The 26475-nt window shown below is 43.5% G+C and overlaps 1 protein-coding gene and 1 long non-coding RNA gene across 9 annotated transcripts in view; one reads left to right on the top strand and one right to left on the bottom strand.

The window, feature by feature from the left end:
* LOC120370280 overlaps positions 1 to 12016 on the top strand; it is a 63004-nt gene extending 50988 nt beyond the window's left edge. Inside the window, exon 2 of the long non-coding RNA XR_005583684.1 lies at positions 11695 to 12016. This is a non-coding gene — a long non-coding RNA (uncharacterized LOC120370280). The remainder of the gene's footprint in view (positions 1 to 11694) is intronic.
* Positions 1 to 26475, bottom strand: part of CHST11 (carbohydrate sulfotransferase 11) — a 280383-nt gene that overhangs the window by 27105 nt on the left and 226803 nt on the right. The gene's annotated exons all lie outside the window — the stretch shown is intronic.

The raw sequence follows: 26475 nt of genomic DNA, 5'->3' as shown, positions 1-26475 counted from the left end.
TGTGAACTATTAAATAACAGGGAATATTTGGGGAATTAATATTTATGAAATGTAAAAGACTATGGTAAAATAAAAGCTGACACAAACTTATGAAAGGAGGATGATTTGAGTTAAGGCAGATGTAAAACCTGCAGTCTGTCTATTTTTCAAGAAAGTAATTCCCCTCTGTGAGGTCTCTGTACCAAGCAATGTCAAAAGAAGAAGAAGGGGGAAAAAAAATATAGGCCTGATCCAAAGTCAACAGAAAGATTCCCATTGACTTCAGAGGGCTTTCAGCTTCTAATAGGATCTGGGGGCTAGCACTCTCCCCCATGCCCCCAAACAGACAAATTGGCCACAACCTTTCCATAGCCCCACAGATTCAGCTGACAGTAGTGAAACAGGTACTTGTCTTAATAGTATGGAATACTGATGGGTGGTGGGGGACCCTTGATAGTGTGAGAATCGGTGCTTTAGAAGTGCTAATAGAATCACTGGGGGATTTTTTCAAAGGCACAAAAGGAAGTCAGGCACTCAACTTTCCATGGGAGTTAGGTGCCTAATTGCCCATTATGCCTTTGAAAATCTCCCCCATAAGAGACAGAAAAGCTCTGTTTGGTCACCCGGTCCAACTCCCTACCATACAGCACTGCTCTCAACAGTACTGTACAATCTCTAGTGTGCTGGTTAGTCTTGGTTTTAAAAGTCCCACTACTTTTCTTGGGAGCTCATTTTACAGCCTAATACATCTCACTGTCAAGAGATTTTTCCCCCCAAATATTCATCCTAAATGGGATATTTCCTAATTTCTTTACATTAAAGGGTCAGCTCTGTGGATAGAAGACCTTAAATGCTGGAATGGCTCAGATAAAAAAGGGCTAAATCAAAACCACGGTGACCGCCTACGTTTGGAATTTGTTTCCTTGTGGGTGCATTTCTTGGACGCGACTTTAGTTTTAGACAGGGTTATGTTTAGTTTCTAGACATGGTTTCCTCTTGTTTTGACCCTGCTGAATTGCAGTAGCATAATCATAAGGCTACCACGAGAGAGCTGTATATATGGATGCTAAGAATCTGAAAACTTCAGTTGATGGATTACATTTCCTCCTTCACAGAACCTCACGGAGAAAAGCTTCTTGATAATGTCATAGAAAATAGGTTCTCCAGACCCACAGCTCAAGGAACAATGTAAATCACTGTGGTCTCTGCACCAGAGCATATATTTAGAAGAGTGTTTGATCTTTAAAGGGAAGAATGTGTTTCAGCCAAAGGATCCTGTCAGCACACACCCTGGCACCTACTGCAGACAGGTTGAAATAGGTTCTTCTCTGCAACCCTTCCTCACGTGAGTAGTCCCTACTCTCACAAACAATCCTAGTGACTTCATCTGGACTAGTCTCGTGAGCAAGGGTTGCAGAATCAGGTCCAAAACCGTCCTCCTATCAGCTATTGCCCAGATTTCAGTCTATTCTCTAGTGGTGTTAGTGATTGCAATGCCAATTAGGTTTATTGGCTGACCAGCTGGTTTGCATGGAAATAATAAATCTTTATTGCAATTCAGAATGAGCCCTTACTCTGGGGAATGAGACTGCACTGCACCCATCCCCAAATCGAGCTGATCCAGTTATAAGCCTGCTTTGAAAAAAAACATACTTCTTCTCTAAGGGTACGTCTACACTACGGGATTATTCTGAATTGACATAAACCGGTTTAGCAAAACAGATTGTATAAAATCGAGTGCGCGCGGCCACCCTAAACACATTAAATCGGTGGTGTGCGTCCACGGTCCGAGGCTAGCGTCGATTTCTGGAGCGTTGCACTGTGGGTAGCTATTCCGTAGCTATCCCATAGTTCCTGCAGCCTCCCCCACCCCTTGGAATTTCCGGGTTGAGATCCCAGTGCTTGATAGGGCAAAAATCATTGTCGCGGGTGGTTCTGGGTACAGCCTCACCCCTCCCTCCCTGAAAGCAGCAGACAACCGTTTCGCACCTTTTTTGCTTGGTGAACTGTGCAGACGCCATAGCACAGCAAGCATGGACCCTGCTCAGCTCAATACCGCAATCGTGGATGTTTTAAACACCTCGCGCACTCTCGTGCAGTATATGGTGAACCAGGACCTTCAAACCGAGGCGAGGAGGAGGCGGATATGGCAGCGCGGCGATGACAGTGATGAGGATGTAGACACAGAATTCTCTCAAACCGCGGGCCCCTGTGCTTTGGAGATCCTGATGGTAATGGGGCAGATTCTATCCATTGAACGCCGATTTTGGGCCCGGGAAACAAGCACTGACTGGTGGGACCGCATTGTGTTGCAGGTGTGGGATGATTCCCAGTGGCTGCGAAACTTTCGCATGCGTAAGGGCACTTTCATGGAACTTTGTGACTTGCTTGCCCCTGCCCTGAAACACCATAATACCAAGATGAGAGCAGCCCTCACAGTAGAGAAGTGAGTGGCGATAGCCCTGTGGAAGCTTGCAACGCCAGACAGCTACCGGTCAGTCGGGAATCAATTTGGAGTTGGAAAATCTACTGTGGGGGCTGCTGTGATGCAAATAGCCAAAGCAATCACTAAGCTGCTGCTACAAAAGGTTGTGACTCTGGGAAACGTGCAGGCCATAGTGGATGGCTTTGCTGCACTGGGATTCCCTAACTGTGGGGGGGCGATAGATGGAACCCATATCCCTATCTTGGCACCGGAGTGCCAGGGCACCCAGTACGTAAACCGGAAGGGGTACTTTTCAATGGTGCTGCAAGCACTGGTGGATCACAAGGGACGTTTCACAAACATCCACGTGGGCTGGCCAGGGAGGGTTCATGACGCTCGCGTCTTCAGAAGCACTACTCTGTTTAAATGGCTGCAGCAAGGGAATTACTTCCCAGACCAGAAAATAATAGTTGGGGATGTTGAAATGCCTGTCGTTATCCTGGGGGACCCAGCCTACCCCTTGATGCCATGGCTCATGAAGCCATACACAGGCAGCCTGGACAGTGGTCAGGATCTGTTCAATTACAGGCTGAGCAAGTGCAGAATGGTGGTGGAATGTGCATTTGGCCGTTTAAAGGTGCACTGGCGCACATTACTGACTCGCTCAGACCTCAGCCAAACCAATGTCCCCTATGTTATTGCTGCTTGCTGTACTCTCCACAATCTCTGTGGGAGTAAGGGGGAGACCTTTATGGCGGGGTGGGAGGCTGAGGCAAATCACCTGGCCGCTGATTACGCACAGCCAGACACCAGGGAGATTAGAAGAGCACACCAGGAAGCGGTGCGCATCAGAGAAGCTTTGAAAAGGAGCTTCATCAATGGCCAGGGTACAGTGTGACTGCTGTGTTTGTTGATGAACACCCAACCCCCTTGATTGACTCATTCCCTGTAAGCAACTCACCCTCCCCCTTCGAGTACTTATTTACTTATGCAAATAAAGTCACTCTCATTTAAAAATCATGAATTCTTTATTAATTCATTATAAAAAGAGGGAGAGAAGTAAGGGTGTGGTTTGGGAGGAGGATAGGAGGGATGGAGAAGGCCATTAAAATTTTTTCACAGTAATGACAGCCTTCTGGTTGGGCTGTCCACGGGGGTGGAGTGGGCGGGTGCACGGAGCCTCCCCCCAGGCGTTCTTACACATCTGGGTGAGGAGGCTAAGGAACATGGTGAGGGTTAAGGGTGGTTATACAGGGGCTGCAGCGGCACTCTGTGATCCTGCTGCCATTCCTGAAGCTCCACCAGATGCCGGAGCATGTCAGTTTGATCACGCAGCAGCCCCAGACTTGCATCCCACCACCACTAATCTTCCTGTCGCCACCGCTGATTTTCCTGCCGGTCTTCCTACCACCACCTCTCATCTCGGGTGTCCCTCCTGTCCTCACGTTCACTGGCATCTTTCCTGTAATTTGATACCACGTCCTTCCACTCATTCAGATGAGCTCTTTCATTGCGTGTAACTTCCATAATATCCGAGAACATTTCATCTCGTGTCTTCTTTTTCCTCCGCCTTATCTGTGCTAGCCTTTGGGATGGAGGAGGGACGCTTGAAAAATTTGCAGCTGCATGAGGGAGATAAATATTTAAAAAGATACATTTTACAGAACAATGGTTATACTCTTTCACAGTGAACAGCACTATTCACCTTACATAGCACATGTGATTTCCCTACAAGGTCACATTTTTCATCTTAATACTGAGTGCCTGCAGCTGTGGAGTTACAGATCTCACAGACACAGGTCCGGGCATCAGAATTCAGCTTGCATGCGGCCATGGTAAGCCACTGTCTTTCGGCTTCTGTAGTGATTTACCCCTCCCCCCAACGCATGGCTAATACCACGCTAGCTCCCTGCTAATCAACACCCTTCCCACCCCCCCACCCACTGCGTGGCTGGTAGCTTGGGGAAGATCCCCGCTGACCAAACACAAAAAAGATCATCGGCATTTCACTCCTCCCCTCCCCCCGCTTGGCTACGTGCAGGAAAGGATTTTTTTTAAGCTGCTGCAGTCCACGAACCCAGTAGGAAAATGGCCATCCCCCTTACTTAAATTCCTGATTTTTAACCAGGTTATCCTGAACGATATCACTTTGCTGAGGATAACACAGCGAGATAAAGAACGGATGCTTCTTGAATGCCAGCAATCACCGGGACCATACGCTGCTATGCTTTGCCATGCAATGATACCTGATTACTTGCTACATGCATGGCGTGGTAAAGTGTCCTACCATGGTGGGCGGAACAAGGCTGCCTTGCCCAGAAACCTTCTGCAAAGGCTTCTGGAGTACCTACAGGAGCGCTTCATCGAGATGTCCCTGGAGGATTTCCTCTCAATCCCCGGACATGTTAACAAACTTTTCTAAGTAACTATACTGTCTGCGAATGCATCCCAAGTCCTCAGGGCAAATCAATCATTAAAAAACGCTTGCTTAAAAAACAAATGTTTGCTATTTGCAAAGGTACACTCACCAGAGGTCCCTTCCATGGCGTCATTGTCTGGGATAGTTGCTTGGGAGGGCTGGGAGGAGGGTAAGAAAAAGCTCCTGGCTGCTGGGGCTCACGGAGTGCTGTGTGCTCTCTGCTAGGTCGTCCTCCTCTTCTTCATCTTCATCTTCCCCGTCTGCATAATCCTCAGACATGGCAGAGATTACAACCCCCACCTCGGAATCCACGGTCAGGGGTGGGGTACTTGTGGCGCAGCCCCCTAAAATTTCATGCAGCTCAGCATAGAAGCGGCATGTTTTTTGACCTGCCCCGGACCTTCCGTTTGCTTCTTTGGTTTTCTGGTAGGCTTGTCTGAGCTCCTTAACTTTCACTCTGCACTGCACTGCGTCCCTGCTGTGGCCTTTATCCGTCATAGCCTTAGAAATTCTTTCAAATACTTTTTCATTTCATCTTTTGGAACGCAGTTCTGTTAGCACTGAATCCTCTCCCCATATAGCGATCAGATCCAGTACCTCCCGTGCAGTCCATGCTGGGGCTCTTTTTCGATTCTCAGGAGACTGCATTGTTACCTGTGCAGATGAGCTGTGCGTGGTCACCTGTGCTGATGAGCTCTCCACGCTGGCGAAGCAGGAAATGAATTTCAAAAGTTCGCGGGGCTTTTCCTGTCTACCTGGCCAGTGCATCAGAGTTCAGAATGCTGTCCAGAGCGGTCACAGTGGTGCACTGTGGGATACCGCCCGGAGGCCAATACCGTCGATTTGCGGCCATACTAACCCTATTCCGATATTAGCGCTACTCCTCTCGTTGGGGAGGAGTACAGAAACCGATTTAAAGAGCCATTAAAATAGATATAAGGTGCCTCCTAGTGTGGACGGGTGTGGCATTAAATTGGTTTTACACTCCTAAAACTGGTTTAAACGCCTAGTGTAGACCAGGCTTAAGAAGAAAGACCCCCCTCATGCAGCATCTCAGGCTTTTTAATATAAAATCAGAAGGAAAAAAATCCACACAGGGACACTAGCAATAACCAGGCGTTGGCGTACCAGGGAACGTGAATAAAACACTGCATTAAGCTGCAGCCGTTTTGCTCAACCTCAGAACATAAAGTTTATTGAATGACTCCCAGAAGAGGGGGAAATGCATGCGGCCCTTAGTAATAAAGTCTATAATTAGTTTTTATAGAAAATCCACAAACTGTGCTCAACTCCTCACCAAAGTGTTTTTTGTTTGTTTTTTGGACTCAGGTAATGAATGCTTTATACCTCTGCGCACGGATAGGTGGGCACAGAAATGAACTCTGAAGGCAGGTTTTGGTTCAGCTCATAGGCTTATCCATCTGGGGTCTAGCAAAGGAGGAGAAAGTTCTCAGTTATACATGTTTGGTCACAATTGGCCAGCTCCCACCACAGCTCTTTTTGTGCCACTTTGGCTGACCAGCCAGCTGAGAATTCCCACAGTGTGGCAAGTCCTGATGGTACTGAGTTAATTCCACCCCTCCTACTTTCACATCTAGCATGTGGCTCAGGAGAGAGCCTGGCCAGAGCGCTGCTGCATGCTGGAGATCCCTGACTGGTGTCACGGCCCCTGTAAGGCCACTATCAGTCAATACAAGTTAGAACAATCCTGAGGCTGCTCTAACTTGAGCCAGAGGCTGAACTGACCTCCAGTTAGGCTCAGGATTGGCGGAATGGGGTGTAACAACTGATCCCTTCACTACAGCTGCATAGGAAGGACTAAATGCTGTGCAATCCCAATAGTGTTCATGGAGAAAATTAGGGTAGAAATTGACTCTACAACTCAGACTCTCTCTTGCTCAGTTCTACCATCTGGCTTCTTCAGCTCCTGTCAATCTGACTATTTTGCTGCCGGGTCTGAAGTCTCCATATTAAACCAATTACTAAAAAAAATAAACCAATGTATGGATGTGTAAATCTGTGTGAATGCAGATGGACAGATAATGTTTATTGGAGTTTTATGAGGTTTTTAAAACTCAGCACCATAGAATGTGAAGTTTAAATAAGTTCAGGACTAACACTCTACAAGTACTATAAGAAACTACTTGTCTGCAACAGTCAATGATGCAAAGTTTTGGAGTGGAGGACATTGGAGTCATTCAACAAGTGACTTAGTTATTCTGGGTGCTACGAAGAACGGGATGTTATTTTGGGTGAGTTTGTGTGAATTGACTTTTTAAAAACTTTCTGATAAGTTCATTTGACTTTTCATATGGTCCCTGTTTTCTGTTTATTTGTGGCTTTACTGAAGCTGGATGCGACATTCTGAAATTGTAAATCAGTTACTACATGGACCTTTAAATAGCAACTGATTAAAACTAAAAGCAATCTCTAATTATATCAAAGAAACCACTCAGCTGGTTATAGCCGTGGTCACCACACATGATGTAAATTCTCTCCCTCTGCGGCTCAACAAACTAGACAAACCACAGACTGTTCCCAGCATGGATCCTTAATAACATAGTCTAGACAATGTCAATCCATACAACACTCACTTACCCCAACATATCTCAATGCATTTATTTTTATAGTTTCAGACTCTGGAAAAATACATCCTCTAGTTAAGGAGGAGCATTCAGCATGGAAATGGACGTTTCAGAAAGGAGTGTACCAATAAGAATACAAATATATCAGACTTCCACATAATCCAATTTACTAGTGTCTTTATATCATACTTTCCACTCAAATATCTCAAAGCAATAGATGTTCTATCAAGCAACTTATATGATCCTCACCACTACAGTATCTCAGTGTCCCTGTGGAGTAGGTAAATACTATCCCCATTTTACAAATCAGAAAACTAATCCAAAGCGAAATTGACTTGACCAAGCTCACATGGTAAATTAGTGGCAGAGCCATGGACTGGTTCTATTGTTCTCTCACTTCAAGCAGTTTAAATCAAGAGTAACTCTACTGAAGTCAAAGAAGCTACACAGGTATAAAGTGACATGAGAATCAGACATAAGAGGTTCTACCTCCCCAGCCTATCATTTCACCGCAGGCTATACTCTTTGGTTTTCTTACCTAGCTTACTATTTAGCATAACTCTTTGGTAGGGCTGGTCAAAAATCTTATGCCAAAATTATTTTTGACAGAAAAATTGGATTTTCCACTAAATGAAATTTTGCGTGAAAAGTGTCCCCTAACTTCAGAAACTTAACTTTGTAAAAAAAACCAACCCACATCGACCCCACACAAATCAAAAATGTTTATCTCCCATGATGCAGCTCATAACTCCCCAAGAGGAGAGACTGTGATGCATCATGGGAGATGTTGTCTAGGCAGAGAGTCTGACCTATTGAGAACAATGGGAGCATGAAGCGCCTGAACTACAACTCCCATGAGGCGTCATGATAGCATTTCTGAATCAGAATATTTGAGTTTTCAGCCAAAGGGTCAAATATTCTGTGGGAGAAAAACCCATTTTCTGAACAGCTCTACTCTTTGGTCCACCTCCTGCCCTCACACATGTGCGCTTAATTCCCACTGAATTCAATAAAGGGGGTGTTTACACATCCAGAAGTAGATTTTGGCCCTTTGTGTTGTAAACAAGCACTTCTTCGCTCACAGCTCATCTTCTCCTATTTCACCCTGCAGTTCAATCATAATGCTAAATATATGACCTCATAGAAAAGGTGGTGACAACAGACAAGGCTTTCATTACCAAAAGGGGCCACACCTGGCATTCTTACTGAGACAAAACTCCCAGTGGCCTCATTTCACCACTGGATCAAGAAGATGGTGGGTGAGATCCTTGCCCCATTCCAGTCAATGACAAAGCTCTTATTGACTTCAATGACTTGAATGAGGTCAGGATTTTGCTGTGTGTGTGTGTGTGTATGTGCATGTACACGCAATAGGGTACTAATCCCTGACTGGCGCTCCACTGCAACGACAATACAAATAATAAGTAAAGGAGAAGCTTGGTTGGGTAGGAGCAGACCCCAATTAAAAAGCAAAGAAAATGAACAAGATAGACAAATACTGGCGAAGTGCATTTCTTTTTGTGGAAATGTTTTCCCTTTTAAAACTTGCTAAAGGATGAAAGTTAACTTCTAAAAGGCTTCAGCTTGTGCATCAGCAGTAGTTTGTGAGAACAGCCACAATTTTTGTAGTGCTGAAATACAAAGGGTGCTCTTTTTTATGTACAGATCCTCCAAGACCATGTGCTTCAGCATAATTGCTCCATTTTATCAACATTGCTCATATGATAGTCACTTGTTCTGTACATCTGATTAAAATGTCCCACTAGGCTCTAGAGTTGGAAGCTGTCTTTTTGCACCATACTCTGTAGTGCATGGTCAAACAGATGATCTCCTAACCTGAATGGAGAATGTACAGTCAGAGGTATTTCTTTCTTGATTTATTAGGAAGTTTTCGTGCTCTTCAGAAGGATTTAAACGTCTGGGGAAAGGATTCTGCTTTCTAAAAGTGCTGGAATTCTTATTAAGACAAAACTCCTGTGACTTCAAATGGTGTTTTGCCTGAGTGAAGACTGCAGGGTTGTTTTTTAAAAAAAGTCATAATTTGTTTAACACACTGACACTGATCCCTGAATGCCTCTAGCTCAGCTGCAATTTCTTTCAGTTTTTCTTTTCTTGGAAGACCTGTGTGCATGCAGGCAACATGCATACACACGTACAGATTTTGATGGTCTGGCACATTTCTGAATAGAATATACTTTTCCATCCTCACGTGTCATTTTTCCTGTCTGCATTAGAACAAAGGGGATGTTTGGGGTCAGCACAACATTTTGTACTTGTGTCAAGAATCATATTTCTTTAACCAGCTATTTGGAGCAAGTCTGTAAGGGGCTTTCATTTTGGGTAGTATGAGGGATCCTCCCTTGCCCCAATTTATACCCCACTCTCCTAATTTTCCCGGTTGCCACAGACTTTTTCTTTGACCAGGGATGGATGGGACTCCCTTTGGAACTCTTCAGTACTGCTTCAAGTGTAGCCAGAAGATTTACTATAAAGGCAAGAAATGGCAGGTTCCTTTCTCCACGCCCACCCATCAGAAGCAGCGTGCTGTCTCTAGAGCTGCTGTAGCTGATTATTTTGTATTAGACCCAGGACTGGAGCGCCATTGTAACAGGTGCTGTACAAACATAAGATAGGTTTCTGCCCCCAAACAGTTGAGTCTAAAAATATAACTGACATAAAAGGCCTGGAGAGAAGCATAAAACTGATCAGGGTGATATGTCTGATGATATCCTCAGTGAGTCTCCTTCCATTTACTTCAAAGGGACTATGGTAAGTACTCAATCTTGAGTCCCTCATATGGCATATGGCAATGCAGACCTCTAATTACAGGGCAAGGAAACCAACAAACCTATATGTTTTCATTTTAAATCATTTATGGCCAACCCCCCTCCCCCCTTTTAGCAGATTGACATGTGCTTTTAACTTACTGTTATAAGGTGGACATCTGGTAATGTAGTCTATTGCTATTTGTGTCACTGCACTTCATATACTTCAACATAATTGATATACTGCAGCTCCTTGTAAAATACAATTCGGAAGTATGCACTTTTTTAAATTAAAAAGCAATTATCTGGAACATTTTAATTTGGACTTTGGAGAAAATAATGCAAGTTGCTTGGCCTGCAGATTTAGAATCAGATGAGACAGAGCACTTACACATTTTTTAAAAAAGCAGAATCATCAACATCCACAACACACAAGGAAAAAGCTGCCTGGCTGGAAATGTCCATATCATTACACGTAATTTCTTGTTCTGTGGGTTATTGCCCTGGGCATCTCATCTAAGAATGCACAAATCATTAGACTGGTCTTTGATGACCACATCACATCCACTGGATGGCTGATCAATGGCGAACCAGAATCAAAAGGCTATTGATTTTAACATGGGTTTTTATACAGTTGTTATACTATCATATTTTCATATCTACATATAGCCTTAGAATTTGAGGACTGATTTCTGCATTTAGATCCATAATACACAGAATATCAGTGAGTTTCAACGGGAATACCACTTGGGGAGAGAATACAGAATAAGGATGAGAGACTTGCACTTTTATTTGCAGTGCAGATCGGAGAACAGAATTTTGCCTTGACTTTTGAAAAGAACTTGATGAAAATGATTGGTTGATGCCATCATCAGTCTCTTTGCTGAATATTTCATTGTTGTGGGGCCTGATTTCAGTGGTTAGACCTGTGTCAAGTGCTACCAGATCAGAATGACAGCATTTTATACCCCCACTTTGCAAAGGCAGAAACGACTATACAAGGTGCAAAGCACTGAAAACTCAGGCCCAATCTGTATACTTGTATATCTCTATTAAGTACATAAGATCCCTATTGCCAGGGTATCTGAGTAGTTTGCATCATAGCAGCTAACATATTAATAGGAAGTATGTAGACCTCACCTATGTATTATTTATGTTAACACCCCACTGCAATGTTAAGGGGAGAGAGAATAAGTTAATATTACTGCAGTTAGTATAACCAAAAATCTAAATAGGTTACATCTATTGAGTCAGATCAGTGGAAAAATCACCAGTGACTTCAATGGCCTGTTATTAGCAATTCCTATCTTGCTCATATTACTTAGCAACAGGATTTACCAGCTGATTTATGTAGTCTTTAGAATATGCCATCTCTGTAGGCAAGATTTTCAAAAGTGCTCAGCACTGGCCTATACTCTGCTCCCACTGAAGTCAATGGGATACTTACCATTCACTTCAGTGGGAGCAGAATTAATGCATTGCTGAGCCTTTATGAAAATCCTACTCTCTCCCTTTTTGTAGGTTTGCTCCATTACCGTTTCAACTGAGGAAACCATGTATGTTGATCTTCAGCTATAACAAAGCAAGTCCAGGCAGCGGTCCCGCTGATGAGAAGGCCATTCAGACAGAAAAAGCTGTTCTAAAGGACACCTGAAGCAACGGCTAATAAATGCTTGACTTTTACTGCAATATCTCATTGAGCTAGTGGCACGATTCATCTGATACGACTGACCGCTTGTTCCACTTCCACTTATTCGCATGGGGTCTGTAAACAAGTCCTTGGCAGCTATGTAGCCTACTTGTTGATTTTTATTTTTGTCGTAACAATAAAATCACAAACAGATTCATGATAACGTGGGTCTTCACTCCACTGCACACAATGGCTACCACCTACACGCATCAGGATTTACTACCTTTCAATAATGCACTTAGCACTCGGCGTACAAAGTGTGTTTCCATCTATTTTTTTTATTTGCATTTGAAGCACAGAGCATTTAGTCTTTGAATTTGTCAAACTATCACAGCATTAACTGAATAAATATACTGAATGAATATTCAACGAATAAAGTATTAGGAATCATGAAACTCCCCATAAAAGTCTGAGAGGGCAGGTCACATTTTTATATTAAATGTGCCATTTTCCACAATGCTTACCCTGCAAGGGATAATGGCCTACCATTTTCAAGAGTGACTAATGATTGTGTGTGCCTCAACTTGAGTTACATTAAAGGGACTTGAGTTTCAAAAAGGTTTGAGCACCCACTGACTGAAAATCAGGCCCGTTTAGGTTCTCCCAAGTTGCATACCTAAAACTGAGGCATCACTTGTCACTTTTAAAACTTAAGGTCAATGTGTCTAAGATTAAAATCTCTCTAGTCCATCTAAAACCCAAGCAACACTGCACAGTGAGTCTCATCTCCTAGGGGACTCAAGATCTGGTAAAACTATGAATCCAGCAGAAGTTGTCAGGTTCAAATGGTGAAAGCTAAATATGAATGTGCAGTCATTTCAGTTATCTAGACATAGAGCAAACACAATTTTGATTATTTTAAGCAAAAATATGTTGGAATAGACACCAAACCATACTCTTGGGAGCACATATGCAACTCCTGCAAACGTTAATAGGAACTGTGTTTGCAAAACTCTCGTGAAACTGCACCAACCCTGACACAACCAGCACAGATGCAAAATCTATTCACCCACCGTTGACATGAGGACAATGAAAGGAAACACTAATTATATTTTGCTCAGCTGCCTAAAACATTACTTGCCAAACAGATAGGCAAACAGACATTTAAGTGAAGCTGGTTTTGGTAGGAAACTCAATTAATTTGCAAAGGGAAGAATGAGAAAAAACAAAAGATGAGAAACAGATAAAGAAAGTGGAAATGGACTCCCTTAAATCCCTTTCTCTTTAGAGCCATATAGGTCAACATTCAGTGGACTGCAAGAAATTTTTGAAAACATCAATGCCCTGTGATGGCCATATTGCTGTGTTTGTGTTCATTTATTTTCGTCTCCTTCTGGCTTAGGTTGTTGTGCCCTAAGTCTCCTCAGACTTAGCTTTGCTAGTTGACTTTATCAGAGTCTTCTCACCAATATAACAAAACAAATCTATCTGTTGTAGGGGTTTATACTGCTCTCCATCACTATAGGAACTGAGTGCCTGATCAAAACCTGAACTTTTCTTTCAACTTTTGATTCAAGACCACTTGTATCATTGTGAATTTCAGCTGCTTGAGAGCAACACTGAACGCTGTTTATAACCTGTTACATGTATTTTTTAGTACAGTATAAATAGGCTGGTAGAATGCACACAGTACATGCCTGAGATATTTCCTTATATTAAAATGATCCAGTAATATAAACAAAATTGAGATAAATGGAGAGTTACATCCCATTTTGCTCTTCCTATGAAAAGGAAAGAAAAAAAAATGGTTGGAAAGGTACTTCCTGACCAAAATGCCATATATTGTATGGCCACACCGCAGGTATGCCAAAAGGCATTACTGTTTTAAACATGGTAAAAGTTTGGTGAAGCTGTGTAATTCAGTAGATTAATGTATTCATCTTTCAGTTGTGGAGCATTGGTTCAAATCCTGACTGAGTCACAATTTGCATGGTCTTCAGTCCCTCTGGATACTTATCCTCATGCCAAAGTTACCCTTCTAGGTGGCAGGACTGGCAATCTTTGTTCACAAAAGGCCCAGGACTGTAACAGCAGGCACACTGCAGATCAGGCTTGCAGGACTTTGACCAAGTTGTGCAAGAGAACCTACGTAGTGCCTCCCTGTGTGGTGAGTGGGATAGCCCTTGCCTTAGTAAGCACTAAGTGCACCAGAACAATTTTAAAAGTTTGTAAATAAACATCCAGATCTGCTCAGCTTGCTTTGTGTCGAAGTATAACATATAAAAATGCTCTTAGATTCAAGCTCACTGGGAGTTGTAATCAAATTGTTCCATGCATGGGGAAGTATGTGGAATCTGCAAAAGCAACTCAATTACTTGGTTAAGCTGACTACACTGTTCTTGCATTTTAAAAAAGTAATTAATTTGGTTACAAAATAACTACAGTTTACTGCAGGCTTTAGGCTCTGATTACCTCAGAATCCAGCAGGTTTCCACAGGAATCCTGCTGATTGACATGTCAGCTGTAGGAATGCAAGAGAAGTTTTTAACTTTTCTGCCCGCCTGCAAATGTCGGTGTTAAGGAAATGGGTGGCAAGGAGCAAGTGAGGTATAACTGGAAGGCCTTTGAGGACATAGGACTGGAATGGCATGATTTATGGAGCATTGTGAATAAGTCTGGGCTGTAAATCACTGCCTGTCACACTGCTGGGAATGATGTCAAGAGAGTTACAGAAGCATTACGTGGAATACTTCCCTGGTTCCAGCCAGTTAACCCCAGCAGATCACACTGGAGTATAAACCCCAATGACTTATTATCCAAAGTCAATTTATCAAGTCTCTGTTTTTGAGAATTCTTAAATAAATGAGGTGTCCAGAGTCCTTTTTAAATCACAACCTCAAAAGGCAAAAACAAAAATGCTGTTTGGACATGCTTGGGGAAGCTGGCATTAGCTAACTAAGACAGCATTTCTTTAGAGACAGAGTCTTAATATAAATCTTTCTCCATCGATGTGGAAAATTGGTACCTTGTGTCCATTTAGCTAACTTCAGGGAAGTCAATAAACACCAATAACCACAGTGTCACAACACTGTTATTTGTAATTAGAAGCAACTTGAAAATGACGTGTGCTGTACTGAACTCTGAAATAAATGCAGAGATGTTCCAAAGAGCAGCTCAGTTCTGATGCAGCCATTTCAACTGAGCAGGGCCGGCTCCAGTCACCAGCTAAAGAAGCAGGTGCTTGGGGCAGTCAATACCAAGGGATGGCTCTCCGGCTGCTATTGGGGCAGCAGGTCCGGGTCTTCAGCGACAATTCGGTGGCTGGTCCCTCACTCCCTCTTAGGGCGAAGGGCCAGCTGCGGAACTGCGGCTGAAGAGCGGAGCAGCGCAATCGTGCTGCCGCGGCTTTTTTTTTTTTTTTTTTTGGCGCCGCTTGGAGCGGCAGAAAACTTGGAGCCGGCCCTGCAACTGAGATACCACTGATACTGTGAAACAAGGCATTCTTTTATAAATATTACACTTGATCGCCTTGACAAAGACCTCTGATACATACAGCATGCAGAGGATTTTGCTGCACTCTTTATAATGCTGCAGCACGATGAGGATGGCTCACCATGAGTGGCTCCAGCTTCACCTCTCAGATAGGAAAGCCCATTCATTTTGAGAGTGCATAATGTAATGGCATGAATGCAATAATTCCAGTATTTCATTAGGTGTCCATTTTGGGATTGCCTTGATTTGTCCTGCAAATCAACAATCAGTTTTTTAATTGGACACAACAAAAAACGTGATCATAATTACAACACACATTGGGACCTTTAAATGAACAGGCCAGCTACAAGCAACATGGTATTTAACTTCAACAAAATGTATTTGGGACTCTAGCTATATGCAGTTAAAAACTTGGGAAGCCCTCCATTTGAATTTGTTAGGCCTGCTCTAGCAACCGGAGCACAGAACTGGTAGTCAGGATTACTCATGAGTTCTGAACCCTACTCTGATTGACTCCCTGTGTAGCTTCAGGCAAGGTATTTAATCTTTGGTCACTGTTTTCTCCATGTATAAAATATAGTTAATTATTCCTACTATTCAACACAGGGATTAATGAATGTTTGTCCAGCTCTTTGAAAATGAAAAACACGCTCTATAATTACTATTACAAGTAGTTCTCAGTTCCTTTTTCTGTGGGCCACACAAAATTGTTAAACCTGATTCAATGCCATATGAAATAGTAAGGTTCCGATCCTGCAACGGGTTCCATGCAGGTAGACCCCCGAGCCTCTGCAGAGCTCTGTTGACTCCATCAGATGTCCGCTTGCACAGATGCAATTGCAGGACTGAGGCCTGGCATGTTAAAAAGAATCACACGTAGTAGGTAGTCAACAGTCTCTTGCACAGTGTGTTAACATATAGTAGAATGTCTCATCCTACTTAGTCAAGCCAGAGACTTCTCATGCTACTCGCATTAGATCTCTCACACAGATGCGACTTTGACTGCAATGACCTTGTTACTGAATTGGACAAGCTGTCCTTGGGAAAAAAGTGTTGGGACATCTGACTGCGCCGCCTAAGGCGCTACATGATATAATGATCCAGATCTGCTCATGCTGCTCTCTAGTCCTGGTTTATTTTAAAAACTGTCATGACCATCTGTATCAATCCATGACAGTTACATAACACTGCTGACAGAGCACTCTCCTTTCTGAGTGCTCTTCTGAGCTCTGTTTCATCATTAAAAAATGCCTCAGCGTTACTGCTTCCTTCTGTAGGCAGGTGGAAAAGCTAACCACTGATGTACTGCAATCGAGAAGCTGCAATTTACTGCATCCAAGGCTTACTCATGCCAGTGAATACCAACGAGGACTGATCCACAACTGCTGAATTGTAGCTTTACACTGTGAGTGTTTATTTTTAAACAAAGCAGAACAAAAAGCCTGTTTTTTGCTGCTTTCCTGAGTTTCATTGTGCCAGCTCATTCACTGCTCCCGGTTTTTCACCCCACTGTAATCATGTCTGATCATTCATATTCCTGCTGCGGAGTATCACAGAACTGACAGTAGCCCAGACCCTGAACCTGGTGAAAAGGCAGAGTTAAGTGGCTTTGCCCAGGGATTCTCTGCGGAAATAGGGAAGGGACGGAATCCTCCACCCCAAGTCATGGAGCATGAAGCAGTAACCACTTCTTACCACTATGTGCCTTGTCTGGCAAAATAACACATGTGAAATGCTCCTGATCAAACTATTTTTTTTGTCAACAAAAAGAAATATTAAAAAATATTGGCCAGTGTGAGTGCCCTGGATGGCTAATGGAGAGATCAGAAGGGGAAAGGTGTGGGGAGGAATCCTCTGCTATTGGTCACAGTCATTAGACCCGAGTAGCCCAAGGGCACCTTCCATCCACAAAGGTGAAAGAAGGCTGAAGGATGAAAGAGTGGCATATTCTTCACACCTTGCCTCAAAACCTACTGTACAAGCAACATGCAGGGATCGCCCCTGGGGCTGAACACTGCATCAACATATGGATTGGAACCTCTTGCATTGCTCCTAGATCTTACCCTCATGTGCAACGGTGTCTATTCTTCTGCAAAAAGGCCCTCCTTACCTATAGAATGGTGAGTAGTACTGGCCCCACTTCTATACTGAAACCACCCTGCTGCTCTGAGATACATTCTTTTCACTTTATTAACAACAAGTTTAGAACAACCTACTGGGTATAACTTGGAAAAAATATACAGCCTACCACTCTGTGCCTTGTTTGGCAAAACAACATGTGAAATGCTCCTGTTCAAACTGTGGCACCTTATAGACTAACAGACGTTTTGGAGCATGAGCTTTCGTGGGTGAATACCCACTTCGTTGGATGCAAGCTTGCATCCGACGAAGTGGGTATTCACCCATGAAAGCTCATGCTCCAAAACATCTGTTAGTCTATAAGGTGCCACAGGACTCTTTGCTGCTTTTACTGATCCAGACTAACACGGCTACTGTTCAAACTGGATTTTTGTCAACAAAATTTAAAAAATTGTTTTTTTTTTAAATTGCCATATTCAGTGTAACCTTTAGCATACTATATCAACCTTACAGACTAATCACTTTACAAGCTGTTTGTGTTTCTCTGCTCCCAGGAAATCTCTGCAAATTGTAGACTGATCAGTACAAATTCCATCCAAGCACTCACAGAGAAAGCAGCAGCCACTCCAAGATTCAATCCTTTACTGCTTATGCTTCTGTTTCAGTCTTACTTACAAAGAGCAATTATAGATTTTCATTTAGAGTCTTTATTGAAAAGTAAAGTGTTTCAGTAACTACTGATTTAGAACCAAATCAGAGGCACACTCAGTCACACAGCTCCAGCTTAGACATCCATTGCTCCAATTGGCATCACCCCATAAACGGAAAGAGACGTCTCCATTCATTCAGGAAAGAGAAGAGAGTTGTTTGTATGGATGGATTTTACAGGGTGAAGTCTGTTTCAGAACATACCTCCAATGCTAGATGTTCAATTGATTTGATGTATGGCTTGAATAGATCACATATTAAAAGAGTTTCTCATATAGACCTATTTTATAGAACGCATTCAGGCCCCAATTCAACCGACTAGCTCTATTCTGCAAAGTACTTAAGCATGGTTAACTATGTGGTTAAGTACTTTGCAGAAATGAGGCCTTTTGCTTTTGAAACATCTGCTATACTGTATCTACAAATAATATATTGGGCACCTCTAAGGGGCTAAGGATCACAAAGTGCTTTTTTATTTGCCCCCTTTGCTGTAGTATCCGAGTGCCTCGCCACCTTTAATATAGTTATCCACACAACACCCTGGGAAGTAGGGATGTGCTATTCTCCCCAGTTTACAGATGGGGAACTGAAGCCCAAAGAGACAAAGGACCAGATTTCCATTGAAATCAATGGGAGTTAGGTTCCTAACTTGCTTAGGAACTTCTGAAAATCCCACTAGGTGCCTATCTGCATCTTTAGGCACCTAAATATCTTTGAAAATCTCAGCCCAAGTGACTTGCCCAAGGTCCCCAGGAATCCAGTACAGAGCAGGAAATGGAACCTTTGTCTCCCTGATCCCAGGTTTGCACTCTGACCACTGGAACATCCCTTGGTGACAGAAGCATCCTTCCTTGTAGAAGCAAGTTATCTGAGCCCCCCAACATCCCTCAGAGGAGAATATCATCTCCATCTAACAGTTGAAGAAACCAACTCAAAGCAAGGATGTGGACTTACCCTAGGTCACACAGTGGATCAGGGCTGGCGTTGGGACTAGGACCCAGGACTAGAGCTATGCATCAGACCTCAAGCTCTCTCACGGTGAGGGCTTACGCAGCTGTGATTTGCCCTTCAGGCTTGAGAGAGTTTGGCTCACTTTATCTCTGGCTCTCTGTGCAGCTGGGAAGCCAGTGAACCAGTGTGTGGGGAGGGGGAGGTGTCTCATGGCTGTATTGGGCAGTAGAGAGGAGCTGGCTATGGAGGTGTACGTAAATGGAGTGCCTCAGGACAGAACTCTAATGTTTAGTTCATGAACCATATTTGGTTGGGTTCGCACCATCCTAGCCAAGATTCCTGATTTCCAGTCTCCGGCACTAACCGCAGGATTGGAAGGTTCGCTAACTTTTACATAGCGTTGACCACAGAGATTGCCAATAGGAGAGAATGTGATCAAATCTGATACCATCTTTATGGCAACCACAGCAATTCTATCCATGGGAAAGTAAAGTTAGGACGGTATTTCATGGAGCTTTAGTTTCTTTTAATGCCCCTTTAACAGCCAGAAACAAGGGCAGAGCCAGCACCACATGACCAGCCAGCTCCCCATGGGCTACTGGCAAGTGTTCCACAGATCACTGGTGCTCTGTGGACCACGGCTAGGGAGCCACTGCACTAGATAAAGCTGCTTTGTTAACAGCTGAGAGAGGAGCTGTGGCTGCCCTCCCGCCTACACAATTGAATTCTACATAGAAAAAAAAAATTCCAAGTTTAACATAAGAATTAATTTCCATATGTAGATCAAGAGTTAGTTTCCTCAGAGCGAAAGAAGCACAAGTGATGCTGTCAGTTTCAAACAGATACATATTTCAGATGGGTTTATAGCTCACCAGTCTCTCTAATTTATAGTTAATCTTAGATTCATGCTTGTGGGCTCTGAATGATACTGGATATGGATGAGATGGGGTAAAGTTCTCAGTTATTAATGGGCTGTCTTTGTCCTAAGGTTCTCGCTAAACGCTAAACTTGCTTCATGCTTTACACATTATAAAAATAGGCCTTGTTGTCTATCTGGAGAAGGAGAAAGGGATAACACTGGATGCTGTTTTCTACACTCGCTGTTTGGCATCTTCTCAATACATTCAAGTACAATGGGGGGCAGATTCTCAGGACTCACAAAGGGAGCAGAGACCTCCCATAACTCCCCTGCAGTGGAGACCACTGACATGGAGAAATGCCCACCATGTGTACAGTTGGCAGGGCCAGGTCCCACAGCTCCCAGCACAAGGGGGCATGTTGGAGGCAGGGAGGTAGAATAGCTGGAGCACATCATGTTGTTTAGCTCCTTAACCCATATGCAAGCTGGCTCAAGTTATACCAGCCCCTCTTCTGCTCTCATCCCACAGCAAGCAGAGACACCTGATGTGGGACTAGAATCAAATGCCAATGCTGCACGGGATGGCCAAAAATGGTATTGAAATGGTAAGGTATGTCCTGCTGTGGCTCCAGAAAGGAGCATCATCCCCTTAAGACTAGCACACGCTGAGTTACTACAGAAAATTCTTTCCTGGGTGTCTGGCTGGTGAGTCTTGCCCACATGCTCAAGGTTTAGCTGATCGCCATATTTGGGGTCAGGAAGGAATTTTCCTCCAGGGCAGATTGGCAGAGGCCCTGGGGTTTTTTCACCTTCCTCTGCAACATGGGGCATGGGTCACTTGCTGGAGGATTCTCTGCACCTTGAGGTCTTTAAACCACGATTTGAGGATTTCAATAGCTCAGACATAGGATAGGGGTTTATTATAGGAGTGAGTGGGTGAGATTCTGTGGCCTGTGCTGTGCAGGAGGTCAGACTAGACCGGGGTAGGCAACCTATGGCACGCGTGCCAAAGGTGGCACGTGAGCTGATTTTCAGTGGCACTCACACTGCCTGGGTCCTGGCCACCGGTTCGGGGGGGTTCTGAATTTTAATTTAATTTTAAATGAAGCTTCTTAAACATTTTAAAAACCTTATTTAATTTACATACAACAATAGTTTAGTTATATGTTATAGACTTATAGAAAGAGACCTTCTAAAAACGTTAAAATGTATTACTGGCACACGAAACCTTAAATTAGAGTGAATAAATGAAGACCCGGCACAGCACTTCTGAAAGGTTGCCGACCCCTGGACTAGACGATCATAATGGTCCCTTCTGACCTTAAAGTTTATGAGTCTTCACTGCAGAGCTAATCAGCAGTGCGTGGGGACCTGGGTTAGTCTAGCCTAGGGGTGAGCAGTCACACTGCAAAGCCACGTCAGAGTTACTTGTGTCCTCACTGTTGCGACATTTCCCCTCCCCCAAGTGCGTTGCTAGGACTTCTGGGGGCATAGGCTATGGTTCCTTGTGCTGCAGTAAGCAGAGCCGCTCTATGACACTTTGTGGAAGAGCTTGTCTGTCTTTCTGGGTACATGGAGGAGGATGGGGGGAGGGGAATAGTGGGAAGGCATTGGAGGACTATCAGCACTCAGTGGTTTAGCCTGCATCCTCATTGCAAAGTTGGTGCAAATGAAAGCAGCACCCCAGCTCTAGCCTGTATCCCAGCCGATCCTGCTAGCCTGGGTTTAAAGCACCACCCAAGTTGGGTGAGATGGCTTTGTGTTTGGCCAAGAGCTGGTGCTGGGTCAGGGCAACAGATGAGTAAGAGCCCTAGTTAATGGCACATTGAAGATATAACCTCAGCCTACAGTTTGTACCCCGCTTGCAGCTCTCGGTTACAGTAATTCAATGCCGGAAACACAGACGCAAGGATGATATCTCACTTGTAACTGGGGACTATTTAGTGCAGCTGGCAAGAGTTGTTAAGCGGCAGACTAGTAATTAAAAACTGCATCTTATCCTGAGAAATGGTACTGGTTTTTCAGGGCAAGGTTGAGATCATAGTTAAGAAACACACAGAGAGATGTCCTTAACCTCAACACATGGACTCAGTCAGTCTTGTAACTATGCTGCACAATGGTACTGCAGAGTCTTCAATATTTGGTAACAACTCTAGAGGAACTTAACTGTGTGTTAAATTAGAGTGAAATGTAGAAAAAACTCTCCTCTTACTGTGGAGATATCATCGAACTGAGGCAACAGATTAGCCTGGTTCTTAGGGACATAAAATGAGATGGGCTCTGCTAGAGCATTTTAAGGGTCCAACACTGCAAACATTTAATACTGATGATGGTGCTTACTAGTGAAAGTAGTAAAATAAGAACATAGGGCCTGATCATTGAGTCACTGAATTCAATGTAAAGACACCCATTGACTTCAGATCAGGCCCTTACAAAAGGCCAGATTTTGTTACCTTTACTAACCTTGAATACCACCTTATTCTGCTCTACTAGTGATACTATTTTCAATCAGCATCCTCCTAGGTAAGGTACTACTCAGTACAGATAACGTCGCAGAATCCACCCCTTAGCAAGAAATGGTGGCAAAGAGAGAAGAATCAGGAGTAGCAAAACTCAGAACCAGTTTGAACCAAGTCAGGCTTGCTGCTGGGACTGAGATGAGTCATTCTCCTTGATAGGTGCTCGACTCTGGCTTCTCTTCTCTTCTCTTGTTCAATTGCCAGATCCTGAGCTGACTAATGTTCAGAACCTGTGCACCACTTTATGGCGGATGGAGTCAGGGTATGTTTTCTAAGCAGAGCCTGAGGAAGCCCTTTCTGAGTGCAGGGAGTGTCTATTGATGCTGCCAATTGCAGGGAGCCTGATGTCATTTTCTTGTTTGTTTTTAAGAAAGAAAGAAGAAAGGGAAGAAGGAAAGAATTGTTGCAAAAGAAAGCCTGTTAATAAAATTAAAAATGGGACGTACAGGAGCATGGTAGAGGTAGACATTGTCCATGGACACTGACCATGGACAGTCTCCCTTCCCAATACATTACAGCCACACTCCAGGCATTTCTCATGGACTGAAAGGGGTTGAAGTTATTCCCCTCCCCTTTCTCACCCCACCTCTCATTTTCACGTCAAGTGGTGAAAAAGAAAATAGCTCAGTAAGATGGGGAGTTCTAGTGAAAGAAATTGTGAGCTGGTGGGTTGGGCCATGTGATCCAACAGCAAAATCTTTTACCAAGTGAATTCCCTCCACCCTCCCAAGCTCTATGACACAAAGAAAGGGGGCAGAAGCATCTATGAAAATAGAGAAGCAAACAGAAGACTCCCAGCCCAGGCTACATCTCAGCCTTCTAACATGAGGATTTGGGGGTTCTGCCTTCTTAAAAGCTCCTGTCCCCTCTGGTTACCAGGGAAATTCCTTTATACAGTGACGTTTTCAGATGTGCAAGGGACCATCACATGACCTGTGTGCCATTTAAGTCACACAAAATAGGGCTTCTGTGGGTCTTAAATGGGCATAGGCCTTACCTGCACAAGGGGGGATTTCACCTACTGAGATTCCTGGCTTTCCTTTGAATACCTGATTGCAGGAGCGGCGCCAGAGTTTCTGGTGCCCTAGGCAGAATTCGGGGCGCGGCATTTTGTGCGCTCCCCACGGTGAGCGCAGGAGCTTCCGGTTCCACTCCCATCGTGCCGCCGAAGGACCCTCTGCCGAAATGCTGCAGGCGACAGCAGCAGTCGTTGAGCTTCTCAATTGCCTGCCGCTGTTTTCCACGGCACGTCGGCAGAAGGTCCTTCTTCGGCGGCGCGACAGGAGTGGAACCGGAAGCTCACGTGCGCCCCGTGGGGAGTGCACAAAATGCCACCCCCCGAATCCTGGCACCCTAGGCGACCGCCTAGGGTCGCCTAATGGAAGCGCCGGCCCTGCCTGATTGGTATTCAGTCCCCATATTTGCTTAATTCATTATTCCTCTGAGGTGCCAGGGCTGGGAATTAACTCCTCAGCTGCTGATTCACAGAGGGCCTCTGCATCCTCGTACAGAGATATAATCCCCTAGCAGGGCAACCATTCAGCTCCCTCAGCTTCAGTCATATTTAACAAAGATGAACTTTTCAAACTTCAAAAGCGACTGATAGCATTCATTATAAATTTTGAGGTATTATTTTAGTTCAAAGCCAAGAAACGAGAGCAGAGAGGCCAAGCTGCAGGGTGGTCATTTGCAAAGCAAACAGGAATGATACACACTACCAATGCAACTCAATGGGACATTTGGGGAAGAAATAAGAAAATGCAGATGGCTATTTAACATACTTCCAAGGGATTCTCAAGGAATCTAACATTACATTGTGTGTATTCAGAATGACTTATCAGGCAGAGGCAAAACAAATAGGTTTCGGATGATTTCTCTTCCTCAAGTGTTTGCTTTCTCCAGAATGAGAGGGATGGATCATTCATTTATAGGGTGTCTCACCCTCCCCCCCACAACTGTCTATCTGTCTCTCTCACACATACACACTCAAATTATTCATTTAATTTTATCACAGCAAGACAATCCTCTCAGCAGACTGTAACTATGATTTCCTCATAAAATGATAATTTTAGTTATATCTACATGGAAAGGCCATAACACATCAAGTGACAGGCAATGAAGAATTGTTTCTATTGATTCTGCCTGGCTTCAGAAAGCACATAAGACAGATTTGGTCAACATAGTGTGAAGGGGTTATTCAAGTAATTGAGAATACTTAACTAACAATGGACTGAGAGATGCCAATCCACATCTGAGCTTTCCTGGGAATGTTCAAACTAACATGTAAACAATGGCATCGGCCTGCAAAAAGCTGAATCATTCACAGACATGTGACTTGCCCAGGTGGCTAGAGACCTCATCTTGTGGCTGTGATGTTGCACAAGAGAGACTGTATAAGGCCCTGGAAGCCCCTCCATTTTGTCTTCAGCTAGCTCAAAAGATAACCTCGCCACCCAAATTGATGCCTGAAAGAAACTGGAACAAAGGACAGTAACTACGGGGGTGTGAGTGATTGTTGGACCCAGACTAGGAGGAAGTCTAGTCTGTAAAAGAAGCTTATTGGAACACCTCTGAGGAAGAGATTTACCTGCATTTAGTTTCTTACTGTACAGTATTAGACTTAGACTTGCATGTTTTATTTTATTTTGCTTGGTAACTTATTTCATTCTGTCTGTTATTACCTGGAACCACTTAAATCCTACTTTTTATATTTAATAAAAAAATCACTTTTTACTTATTAATTAACCCAGAGCAAGTAATTAATTTTTGGGGGAGCAAACAGCTGTGCATATCTCTCTATCAGTGTTACAGAGGGTGAACAATTTATGAGTTTGCCCTGTATAAGCTTTATACAGAGTAAAATGGATTTATTTGGGGTTTGGATCCCATTGGGAACTGGGTATCTGGGTGTTGGAGACAGGAGCACTTCTTAAGCTGTTTTCAGTTAAGCCTGAAGCTTTTGGGGGATGTGGTTTGGACCTGGGCCTGTGTTTGTAGCAGGCTAGTGTGTCTGGCTCCACAAGACAGGGTACTGAAGTCCCAAGCTGCAGGGAAAACGGGCTCAGTTAATGGGAGTCTTTCCATTAGCATCAAGGGCTTGGGATATGGCCCTTCATTGGCTTAAGTCTGAATCATAATACATTTTTAACATAGCTTTTCATACTTTGAGCAATACACTATATGCAAATTTGTGGAGGAAGGCATAAAAAACCCTTAAAAGCCTCATGTAATGCTCTTGTGCATTGAATCCTTTCACTCAGTGGCTCATCAATGGTAAGAAGCCATCATTATCTTACCACTTAGAAGATGAAAACCCTTACTTTTCTTTACTTTCTGATTCCTCCTTATTGCTAGAGTGTTATGAAGGAAATAACTAATCATTCCAACCAGCGCTAAGTTTCATTCTACCTTAAAAAGAATACAATAGGCCCAATTCTCTCCTGCCGTAAACCCACCTGAATTCAGTGACATTACCGCAGCGAAGAATTTGGCCCAATCATCGTTCTGAAGCAAAGCTGTAAAAAGTCATTCAAAGCTGCAAAGCAATGTTCATTTGCCTCCTAACATTTCATGTGCTCATGGCATCAGGCAGCTGCTTCTTAAATTATCCTCCATAAAATTAGCTCCTGGCTTGAAATGGCTGCAAATTAAATTATATCATTTCTTGAAGCATGCGATCCAGATGACTTGCTTAGACACAGAATCTTCTTAGATGGGGATAGGTACATATAGAGGCAAATCTGTTGCACTTTAATGGCTCTAACCCAAAGTCAACATGGAGAGAGTCAAAGACTAGGACTCTATATCCAGTTACAGATTGACCTTAATTTTAAGGAGACAAGGATATATTTTTCTTTCGAGTTTATGCAAAATTGTCTATACTGTGATGTGCATAGTCCAGGCTCTTTGCAAAAAGCAAATTATATTATACAGTACCTTGTCTGTGTTTAATATCATTTCACTTGTCTAAGGAAAGCACCACAAATTACACACGCTATTTGATAGAGAAATTAGAATCATCCACAATGCAACTGGGCCATAGCCAAAAGCATGAATTACCGGTA

Source organism: Mauremys reevesii, linkage group 1 (assembly GCF_016161935.1).
Source record: "Mauremys reevesii isolate NIE-2019 linkage group 1, ASM1616193v1, whole genome shotgun sequence".
Taxonomy (NCBI): Eukaryota; Metazoa; Chordata; order Testudines; family Geoemydidae; genus Mauremys; species Mauremys reevesii.
Note: the sequence above shows the minus strand (reverse complement) of the source record. Positions and strands in the feature narration are given on the sequence as shown.